Below are 12,134 nucleotides of genomic sequence, written 5' to 3' on the forward strand. Positions count from 1 at the left end.
ATGAAGAACAATGTCTTTGAATCCTTCTTTCTATTCTCCCTCAGCCTGATTTCGTCATCTGAATCTACATATCCATTCTCTATTAAGTCCCAAAGATATCCATTCTCTATTAAGTCCCAAAGATCTTGAGGTTTGAATAGAGTCTTCATCTTGATACTCCAAAATTCATAGCTTTTGCCCGAGAAAATTGGGATAAGGGGTTGAGACATAAAATTACCGTTAAAAGCCATAATGCCCAGTTCAGATTGAAACTAGTCTCTAATACCACAAATGTTGGGGATGGAGGAGCAAGGAAAAAATAGAATACTACGATACGAGTAAAAAGAATCATTTTGACTCAAGAAAACTGATATAGTATTAAAAACATGAGAATTGATAAGAACACTTACAAGATACCAAATGCACACAGACTCTTTATTTTCTCTATCTCTATATACATGAACTACGGTCCTATTTATAGGACCTAGTGACAATCACCCTATAACTACTAGATCATGAGGTAGTTATTGAAACCACCTTATAACTACCATCAGAATACAGAAACTGCACGCCTATGGATGGAGATATCATACGACGAGGATCAGCAGAAACAAAACGATATAGTAAAGAAACTAGAATAGGAACTCTCAGTGCTATATTGACAAACAGTTGAAGCACAGATAATTGTATATTGCCTTTCTGCATCGACTCCAAATCGTGGATGCCTGCCCGAGGTGGATCGAATCGACTTTCTTTCTTTCGTGGCACGGGCGAAGGTCTCCGTCGACTTCCGAGCTGCAGCAGCATCGGGTTCGATCCTCCTCCGCTCTCACGGGATTAGCAGTCGTTTAAGACAACCTGTTCCAACCATCGATTTCGTTTTGATGGAGCAGCGTGTCCAAGTATGATGGATGTGTAAGCTTGAAAGGAATGGGAAGAACTGCAATAGCAGGAGAACCCACCAGCCCACATGACAGCTCCGCCGCCATCCTCGATTCCCGTGCACTCATCAAAGAAGGAGTATGTTATTTACACGGCGCGTCAATTCTTAGAATCCACTATAATTTAATTTATGTGCAGTGTCGGCCAGTATTTACCTACCATCGCTATCGAGCAGAAGGCAACTGTGACTCCGGCAGTGGTGACTGACAAATCGTCGAAAGACAGAAAAGGGGCTTAGATCACAACGGTGGAGAGTTGTTGGAGGAAGGTGTGAAGGGATACGTAGGTGTTCTGGGTGATGTGTGTTCGTCATTATTAATCATGCATTCTGATTGATATACACGAAGCAGTTGGGTGAACCAATCACCTTCTGAGTCATGCATTGTCATCGCCCACTGGGGCCTTCAAATATGGTCCGATCGGAGGATGCCAACCTGTTTCCGGAACTTGCTGGATGCAGCTCGATTACGGTGGATGAAGCATTGATTTGGCGTCGCGTAGACTACACATGGTGCCCGTTATGTGACATACACATTGTCTTACCCTATATATATATATATATATATATATATATATATATATATATATATATATATATATATTACATGTGCTCCGCGTCGTTGAGATGCTCACTTAACATCTCAAATATTTTTAGACACTCACACCCTGATATCGTTGAAATGCTTATCCCTCGAGGATGACATATCAAGCATCTTCAAACATTGACCCACATAGAAGTGCGTCGGTACCATTGAGATGCTCACTCCCTAAGGGGGACTATATCGAGCATCTGCTAGTCATAGGTGCTTTGTAAATCAATCACATGAGTAATGACAATGTGACATGACAAGCAATCTTTTTGCTTATTATTATTACTATATTTTTTCACTTTATATTTCTTGTTGCATGAATATATTGTGATGTTTATGGATCTGTGCAATGGGAATCAGATCATAATGAGATCACGATAATGAGACCGATTCACCTTTAAACACAGACCCTAAATAATCCTTGTTATAGGTTACTCGAGAGGAACATCAAGATAACCGGACAGACTGGTGTACGGTATACTCGTTCATATGATGGAGGCAGCTAGTCTCATAGTTGCTCGTATGGGGATACTATGGCTACAATACAGGTGCTCATTTGAGACTGAGTTCACTGATTGATCCGCTCAATGAATGTTGGATGGTTAATGATATCTCATTATTATACAGTGATTTCGTTATCTCAGTGGTGTACTGTTGGGAAATCTTGGGGGCGACGTCACCTGCGTAGTGGAAGAACAGAAAATAAAATCCCAAATTTTCCAAAGATATGTTTGTCATCGTGCGAAGATTGGTGCATAAAAATCTGCGAAAGTTAAAACTGCGCATAAGATAGATTATGTTACCTAGGGAGGTCGTATATCCCTGAATCCCTGTAGATCTCTAGAAGAGGGTGAAGGAGGTCAAGTGCCCTCATCTCTAGCGGTGATCCACATAGCAAGATTGTGACGATGCTCCTCAAAACTTGAAGCCTACTTTGAGGAGGAAAAGGAGAGGAGAATAGGAGAGGCAAACCAAAAATGCTCTAGCCTATCAATCACTAATTCCCTCCTATTTATAGAGATCCCCTATCAACTTAACCCGAATCTTGCCCTATTGGGTATTGGATCTCCATCCAACTACTCAATCCTCTTAGATTAGTAGGAATCTCTATCCAATAATCTCTCATGGGCTCTTATTATATCTCATCCATAAGATCCAATAATTCATGAGCTTATTAGATATCCAATAATTTATAGACTTATTGGATATCCAATAAGATAAGGGCTCCGACGGATATCTCATATCCGAACCTCTACTCATCGCAATGCCTACAATATGTGTGTGACCCTCTTTGCCCAATATCGAGCTGGTCGTGAGTCATATATGTCAGAACTCCTTCTGGATCAGTGAATTATTATCTCCATAATAATTTACTCGACTCATCGACTACGGACGTACTAGGCCACTACGTCGCAGTCTCCAAATGATACAAGGGAATCCAATCCATTGGACATGTCTATCTTCAGTTACCGTGTACTTATAGTCCCTCATCCATCTAATATCTTAAAGATCATATACCAGGCATAGTGCTGTCAGACCTATACGATTTTTATTTGAGTCTTGCTTTAATCGGATTCTCTCGGAGAACTCTTTTTCTTCAATCTGAATGACCCTGGCTAGAGATTTATTTGAGCAAGAACACATGGGATATTCCTCTCATGACAGCGAGAGTGGATAATCCTTTATCGACACTCAATAGTCCTCGTAAGGTTGGTTATCACTCCCGATGACCGATTATGCTAGATTTAGAATCTCTAGACCTATAAGTCCGGTATCAAAGAGTGAAGTACTCATACAAGACATCTTTGGTGTCTCAAGTCTAAAGACCAGGTACACCACTAGGACTACGAAATCGCTGTCTAAAAATAAGGCATCATTAACCATCTAGCATTCTGTAATCGGATCAATCAGTGAACTCATTCTCCAATGAACACCTGTACTGTATCCCTAGTGTCTCCACACGAGTAGCTATAAGACTAGTTGTATCCATCATATGGATGGGTATACAAAACATAAGTCAGTCCGATTATCTCGATATCCCTCTTGAGTAACCTATGACCGAGATTATTTATGGTATGTGTTTAAAGGTTAATCGACCTCATTATCGTGATCTCATCACGATTTAATTCTCATTATACATATCTAAGAACATCATTATATATATATATATATATATATATATATATATATATATATATATATATAAGAGCACTATAAAATGATAAATGTCAAAATATAATAAGTAAAAAGACTGCATATGAAGTCACACGTGTCATCACTCACATGATTGGCTTATAAGACATGACTAGTATATACCTAGTCCTTAGACTTGAAACACCAAGAATGTCCTATATTAGTACGCCACTCTTGGATACTAGACTTATATGTTTAAAAGTTTCAGATCTAGTACAACCAGTCATCGAGAGTGATAGCCAACCTTACGAGGGCTATTGAGCGTCGATAGAGGATCATCGACTCTTGATATTATAAGATAAATATCTCATGTGTTTTTACTTAAATAAATTCTTAGCCAAGGTCATTGAGATTGAGAGAGAGAGAGAGTTCTCCAAGAGAATCTGATTAGAGCAAAACTTATGGATAAACCGTCTGGGCTTGACATCATCATGCCCGGTATACAATTTCAGGGATATTAGATGGATGAGACTATATGTATATGATAACTGAGGATAAATATATTTAAATGATTGGATTCTCTTGTATCGTCTAGAGACTGTGGCGTAGTGGCCTAGTACGTTCGCAGTCGATGAGTCAAGTGAATCATTATGGGGATAATAATTCACTGAGTTAAAAGGAGTTTTGACAGGTATGACTCACGGCCAGCTCTATATTGAGCCTAAAGGATTACATATATATGATAGGCATTACGATGAATAGAGGTTCAAATATGAGATATCCACCGGAGCCCCTATCTTATTGGATATCCAATAAGCTCCTGAATTATTGGATCCTATGAATGGGATCCAATAAGAGCTAATGAGAGATTATTGGATAGAGATCCACTAATCTAAGAGGCTTGGGCAGTTGGATGGAGATCCAATACCTAATAGGGCAGGATCCATCAGGGTTAAGTTGATAGGGAACCTCTATAAATAGGAGAGAACCAAATGCCCATAGGCTAGAGGCTTCTTAGTTGTCACCTCTTATTCTCCTCTTCCTTTCTCATTCTCAGACAGTAAGTTTGGAGATTTGGGCAGCGATTCGAGGAGCGTCTTCATAGCTCCTACCGTATAGATCACCACTAGAGAGGAGGATGCTTGACCTCCTTCATCCTCTCCCACAGATCTACAGGATTTTAGGGATATACGATCTTCTTTGGTAACACAACTATCTCATACATGGTTTCTAGCTTCGTGGATTTTGTACACCAATATTTGCACGATGATGAACACCTTTTTAGAAAATATGATATTTTATTTTATGTTCTTTCGCTGCACATGTGATATAGCCCTTAGATTTCTCAACAGTATCTTCAGATGCTCACCCTCACAGGGGGTGTCGGTGCTATTGAGATGCTCAACCCCAAGGAGGATGTATCAAGCATTTTTGGATGCTCGCCCCTAAGGGGGCATGTCGAGTGATGTTGAGATGCTCACCCTCGATGCATGTCTTATTGAGATCGATATAATCAACGCATATCCATCAATTTTAATTAGATCTTTTAGCTATTAAATCTCAGATTTTGATGATGAAACTAATTAATAAATTATTGATCTAATACATATGTTGATATAAGTGTTGCAGGATTAACTACGATAGCAATGAAGGCATAAAGCAAGATGTTGGGCCGGAGTCAAATATCAAACGATACGTTGAAGATTCGGACTATGTGCCGATGGTTCATTGGAAGCTCTTCGACAGTTCGTCTGGAGCTCGCCGAGAAGTTTACCGGAAGATCACTAAGAAGTTTATCGGAAGCTCATCGAAAGTTCACCGAGAAGTTCGCCGGAAGAACAATTAACATACCGGATCAAGATTGCTTAGTTAATGTCTTAAATTATCATACTTAGACCATAAGTTGAGTTAGGATTGGGATAAAATCTCGCTAACTCAGTTAGGGGCCAACTAGGCCCTTAACAGGGCTGAATTGGGCTAGTTGAACAGCCCATTCAACACCTAAAGTCATGGTCGACGGTGGCACCGCCTAGGACTAGGGGTGGTACCGTCAATAATTAATATTGCCAAGCGATGGTACCGCCCTGTCAGGTAATGATATCGCCAGAGCTCGGTCTCTGAGCTTTGTCAAGCGATCGTACCACCCAAACTGAGCAGTGGTACTGCCCAATGTCAGTCTGCAAGTGATGGTACCACCCAATAATGGTAGTGATACTGCTAGTACCCCGAAAATCTAAGATAATATACTTTTTGGCTCCAATTTTGAATTCATTGGGGCCTACAAATATCCCATAATTTTCTACATAATAGGGCATGAAAGTGTGAACAATATCATGAAGTCTTGGGGTGTTAAAAGTGTTGTGAAAGAGCTAAGAGTTCTCCTCCTCCCTTTCTAAATCTTGTGATCATTCAAAAGAGGTGTGAGGCTTGTAAGAGTTGTCTCCTAAATCCGTGAAAATGAGAAAGTGCTGTAAAAAGGGTAGTTGATCTTCGCCCATTGAAGGAAGATAATTAGTGGATGCCGGTGACCTCGACGAAGGAGGAATCATAAGTGGATGTAGGTCACAACGATCGAACCACTATAAATTCCGATGTGCTCATTTCTATTCTGCTTTTTATTATTGTTATTACTTTCTAAGTTAATTTCTAGTTTATTTACTATAAAGTCAATCACTTTTCGAGATTGGTTTTCAACGAATGAATATCTTACAAAACCAACGATTTTTTCGCTGCACTAATTCACCCCCCCTTAGTGTCACTCTTGATCTTAACAATTGGTATCAGAGCAAGGTCACTTTCATTTTGGTTTGAAACCTAAGAGAGATGACATTTGCCGCTAACCAAGAGGGTTACTCAATTACATGTCCACCCATGTTCAATGGGACGAATTACACATATTGGAAGACTAGAATAAGGATTTTTCTAATTTCTATGGATTTTGAGTTATGGAACATCTGGAAAATAGCTTTCAAAAGTCTTTTCTTCTAATGAATGATTGGAATGAGTTGGAGAGGAAGACTTTCGTTTTAAACGCCAAGGCTATTAATGCCTTATTTTACGCTTTAGATAAAAACGAGTCCAATCGAGTGTCTATTTGTGAAACGACTTTCGATATTTGGCACATACTCGAAATCACTCACAAAGGCACTATTAGAGTAAAGGAGTCTAAGATAAATCTTTTAGTTCATACTTATGAATTATTTTGGATGAAGCCAAGAGAAACTATTGTTGATATGTACAACTGTTTTACGGATGTCATCAATAGTTTAAAAGCTCTTAGCAAATGTTTTTCGAACTTTGAACTTGTTAATAAAATATTGAGATCCCTTCCAAAGAGTTGGGACCCTAAAGTAACGATCATTCAAGAGGTCACAGATTTGAATTATTTTCCTCTCGAAGAACTTATCGGGTCATTAATGACCTATGAAATAACTTGCAATGCTAATGAAGAGCTTGAGAACAACCTTCTAAAGAATATGAAGGATATGATACTAAGAATTCATGAAGACCACTTGAAAGAAAATTTAAAATGATAAGGACTATGACGATGACTTAGCACTCTTAACAAGAAAGTTCAAAAAATTCATAAAAAGAAATAAATCTAAAAATGACACTAAAACAAAATTGAACCCAAGAAAGAACAAGTTATATGCTACGAATGCAATAAGCTAGGATATTTTAAAAGTGAATATCTCTAAGTAAAGAAGAAGCAATTAAAGAAGAAGACTCGAGCGATTCCGAAGGCGAAGAACAAAGCAATAAGGAGATCGCCAACTACGCACTAATGACTATCAGAGATGAGGTAAGTAGTTCATTAAACACAAATTTATCTTTCGATGAGCTTTTAAGTACTTTTCATGAATTATTTGATAAATATATAATGTTAAGTAAAAAGTATAATTCTTTAAAAAAGGAGCATGCCCTTTTAAATATTAATTTTAAAAAATTTAAGCGTGATAATCCTTCTTTGCGTCTATGCACTAAGTGTGAACACTTAGAGGCACTTGAGAAGGAAAACCTACCACTTAAAGAAACTTTAGAAAAGTTTGAGATTGGTAGCAAGTCCTTGAGGGTCACGTTTATAAAAGAGGTGGAATCAGATTTGTGAGTAGCTCTCATCAAAATCCAACCACCTTTGTAAAAGGCCTTACCTTGCATGTATCACCTCGCATCAAACGTAACTTTTAATCACTAAAGATATGATAAAAAAAAACATGATTGAACTATCAACAAAAGATATGATGCTTCCTTATGGTGGTTTAATCACTAGACTAATGTGTGTGTATATAATATAGTTATTTCATTTAATGAAGAAACCTTAAAACTTGATCGATTCAATGTCATCAATGGAAATCTATTAAAGAGATTAAGATGCATAGTAAGAAATGAAATTTGGACTAGATTACCTAGGAGGACTGAACCTCTCCCACCTGATCCAGAACCAAAAACACCTATCTATAGGGAAAGTCATTCTCCTCCTATCAATCCTCTTGAGGCAGCACCTCCAATAGAGCAAGCACCCTCCTCATCCGTCGATCCAATAGTGACTCGATTGGATCGAATTAAACTGCATCAAGATCGAATTGAGCTACGTTAAAATCGAATCTTAACCGAGACGCAACAAATTCGTCGGCAACTGAATACTTTGTTTAGGCATTTTGATTTACCACTACCTTAATATGTGATGTATTTTCTTTTGCTAATAAAAGGGAGTAGAGAACTAAAAAAGTACCATGATGAGTTATACTCTTTGATATACTATACTTCTTACATTCTATGACGTACCCTTTGACGTCATGTGCTTGTATTACTCTAAGAACTAGACTTGATAAATCTTTTGAATATATAAATTCCTTGATACATTCTTTAAATTTCTCGGTTGTCTTTTGAAATCAAGAACGTTTTTCTTTCTTGTGATATTTACAAAAGAAAATATTCAACTTTTGGTATTTATAACTTAATGTATTGTTATTTATAAAGTTAGAAATGTTAAACTGTCTAAATATATGAGTTTGTTGTATTTCTTTTCCGGACTATCTACCTCTTAATTTATTTCATGAATGGAGCTTTTATGAATTTATTTTTTTTTTATCTTCCTCTTAACTTGGTATCAAATTTACTTCATACCCTTGCTCCATCACTTAGTGATTTTTGATATACTCAATCACTTCACTCATGGAATTCATTGACAAATACATATCTCACAGATTTCACTCTTGTGAATTTTTAATAAGAAACATATTTGATTTATGAAGTTTTATTCGTGAATTTTTTCCCCTTCGTATGATGCTCCTTAAGAAAGAAGAATTTTATGAATTTTTAATATATGATGATCACTTGCAAGAATGAGGATTTGATTTTGTATGGATATCTTGATCCTTTTCATGAATCCCTTCTCCTTGTTGAACTAAAAGCTTGATTCAATGAAACTCAATTTATTTTCATTTGACTTGGTTCAAATCCTTTCGTGAATTTGGTTATTGATGAATTCCTTTCCTACCGTTCTTCCTCTTCATCTTATTTTTATAAAAAATAAAAGGAAAGAAACTTGCATGTCTCAAGAAGAACCAAAAAGCTTTTGCACATCCAAAGTAAAAATGTTATCATGCAAAATTTCTACTTAGACTTCTCATTTTTGCTAACTTGGATAACTTGGTGTTGAACTTACTTGATGATAAAGGGAGAGAAATATGACAAATTGATGATAATGTGAAAACTGAATCGTAAATGCTTGAATTTATTGTGAATGCTTAAAATATGGCTAGTTTTGTCAAATACATAAAAAATATCAAAATGTATGATTGATTTCTATAGTAATGTGGCAGGGATACTTGAAATTATTTGTTCTTAAAATCATGCTTGATTTTATGATAAATGTCTATCATTATGATGAGATATCAAATTTATCATGCTATTTACAATTAATATCATGCCTCGGAATGATGAATTCTCATCTTTTATCGAGAATTATTATCTTGTTAAATTTCATATTTGAAATTCATATCATATTTGAAAATGATGATTGTCTATCATCATTGGACTTAAAAATGGATGTCATGCCTTGACATTATTTTTATTGATAAATACATGGTATTATATTTTAAATTGGTAAATCATGATAAGTATCATGATGTGCATGTAGATAAGTTTAAATGAATATAACTTATCAGTTTGATGGTTGAATTTAAAGACCTTGCATTCAAGAGTGTCTTTTCTCAGGTATGTCATATAGATAGGGGGAGTTAAGGTTAACTCCGTTATTATAAAAAAAGGAGAGATTGTTGAATCTCGGATTTTGATGATGAAATCAATCAGTAAATTATTAATCTAATCCATATGTTGAGATAAGTATTGTAGGAATAACTACGATAGCAATGAAGACATAAAGTAAGATGTTGGGTCAGAGTCAAATATCAGACGATACGTCGAAGATTCTGTAACATCCCATTAGTCCCACATCGGAAGTGGGCAATGTGTATGATTAGCTTATATGGGCCTGATGAGTGTACTATGTTAACTCTCGCTTAAGCATTTTGGTCCGTGGTTGAAGGACCAAAATGGAGTTATTGGCTAGTTGGCTCATCAGACTCGGGTCGTGACATTTGGTATCAGAGCTGACCTAGCATTTGGGCAGGGTGAGAGGGCTCGAGTAGGAAAGGGCTACCCGTGGATGGAGTCGAGAACTCATCACGGCGTGGTACCGTCCAATAATGGTGGTGGTACTACCAGTACAGTACCTTGGAAATCTGGGATAATATACTTTTTGGCTCCAATTTTAAAGTCATTGGGGCCTATAAATACCCTACCCTTTTCTGCATGAAAGGGCATGAATCTTGAAGTCTTGGGGTGTTAAAAGTGTTGTAAAAGAGCTAAGAGTCCTCCTCCTCCCTTTCTAAATCTTTTGATTATTCAAGAGAGGTACGAGGCTTGTAAGGATTGTCTCCTAAACCCGTGAAAATGAGAAAATACTTTAAAGATGGTGGTTAGTCTTCGCATATTGAAGGAAGACCATTAGTGGACGTCGGTGACCTCGACAGAGTAGGAATTAGAAGTGGATGTAGATCACAACGACCGAACCTCTATAAATTCCGATGTGCTCATTTCTATTATGCTTTTCATTACTACTATTACTTTCTAAGTTAATTGCTAGTTCATTTACTCTAAAGTCAAGCACTTTCTGAGATTAGTTTTCAATGAATGAATATATTACAAAATCGATGATTTTTTCACTGTACTAATTCACCCCCCCTCTTAGTGTCGTTCTTGATCTTAACATTAACGAGTGTAATATTAGCAAGCCATTAGAGATATTGCATTTCAAGAAAAACTTCAGCACCTAACTACTTATCTACCTTATCACCAATGACTTGGTGGCAATCAAAGGCAAACTTTTAAGAACTCTACTTCACTAGGCACACCTTAGGTGAGATATTAAGATGGTAGTGGCTTTTGCTTCAGTTTTTAACATGACTCTTTATGCTTGCTCTATACCATTATATCAATGACAATATATTAGTTGGCTTTCTAGAGTGTTTTGGGTATTATTATCGTTGGCCTCTCTATCAATAACTAGAAGAGTCAGAAGAACCTATATCCCATCATAAAAGTTTGTACAAGGAGCGACGGATAACCATCGGCTATGCCTCATGTATTATTTATGAATCGGGTGATGAAATCCAGGAGTGTCTCTTCATTACTATTGTCGAATTCGGAGGGCGTATATTTCCGATGAAATGTTATCCAAACCCTTTTGCTAATTACCCTAAATGAGATAATCGAGAGTGAATTCAAGTAGGCATACTACTCTTGCATTAGGCCTCGTAGCATAGTACAAAATGTGTGACACATTAGAGCATATATCATGTCATATAAATACATATGAGCATACAAGGCTATGATATATTAGGTTGGGTTAACACAGCCAACAAATTCCTTAAAGGTTAGGAGGAGATCTATTGAACTCTATGGTTGAGGATTAGGGTACCCCCTCTACTAAGGACTCGATGGGCCTCATGCATTCTTAAGAGGTCGAGGCCATGTTAGGTTAGGGAATCTTGATGGGCATAAGTAGTATTATGTACAATTGTAGGATTGGAGGCACTATTGATTGGACTAATTGAGATAGGAGTGGGGTGATGATTTATAGTATTTTCGTTAGTATCTAAACTTATTGAGTGAGGTTCAAGAAGACCTTAACATAGATGAGCATGTGGGTCAGGATCATCGTTGGGGGAGAGAGGCTTGTGACATTAAATATACGAAAATACATCATTAGAGTCTACGTCGAGGTTCCAAAATGCTAGCTACTACCCCCCATGAATAAAGTACTTTAAGTTAGGGGTGAAGCCTCCACACTCGAATGCTCATTGAGTGAGTGAACGAGCTTACGTTTCTATGATATGACCCTTCTACTAGCACCAAAATATTAGAAAAAAATATTTTTGATGTTCAGGTTAGCCCATCATGGTTTGACTATACATGCATAGAAAT

The 12,134-nt window shown here is 37.1% G+C and overlaps 1 long non-coding RNA gene across 1 annotated transcript; it reads right to left on the bottom strand.

Moving 5' to 3' along the window:
- Nucleotides 1–316: 316 nt before the first annotated feature.
- LOC135635455 (uncharacterized) lies at nucleotides 317–1,275 on the bottom strand. Its single transcript, XR_010495637.1, has 2 exons — nucleotides 942–1,275; nucleotides 317–837 (listed from the first exon to the last, which is right to left on the bottom strand). It is a non-coding gene; the product is annotated as an uncharacterized LOC135635455 (long non-coding RNA).
- Nucleotides 1,276–12,134: the final 10,859 nt, after the last annotated feature.

The sequence above is a fragment of the Musa acuminata genome, chromosome BXJ3-4, assembly GCF_036884655.1.
Source record: "Musa acuminata AAA Group cultivar baxijiao chromosome BXJ3-4, Cavendish_Baxijiao_AAA, whole genome shotgun sequence".
NCBI classification, from domain to species: domain Eukaryota; kingdom Viridiplantae; phylum Streptophyta; class Magnoliopsida; order Zingiberales; family Musaceae; genus Musa; species Musa acuminata.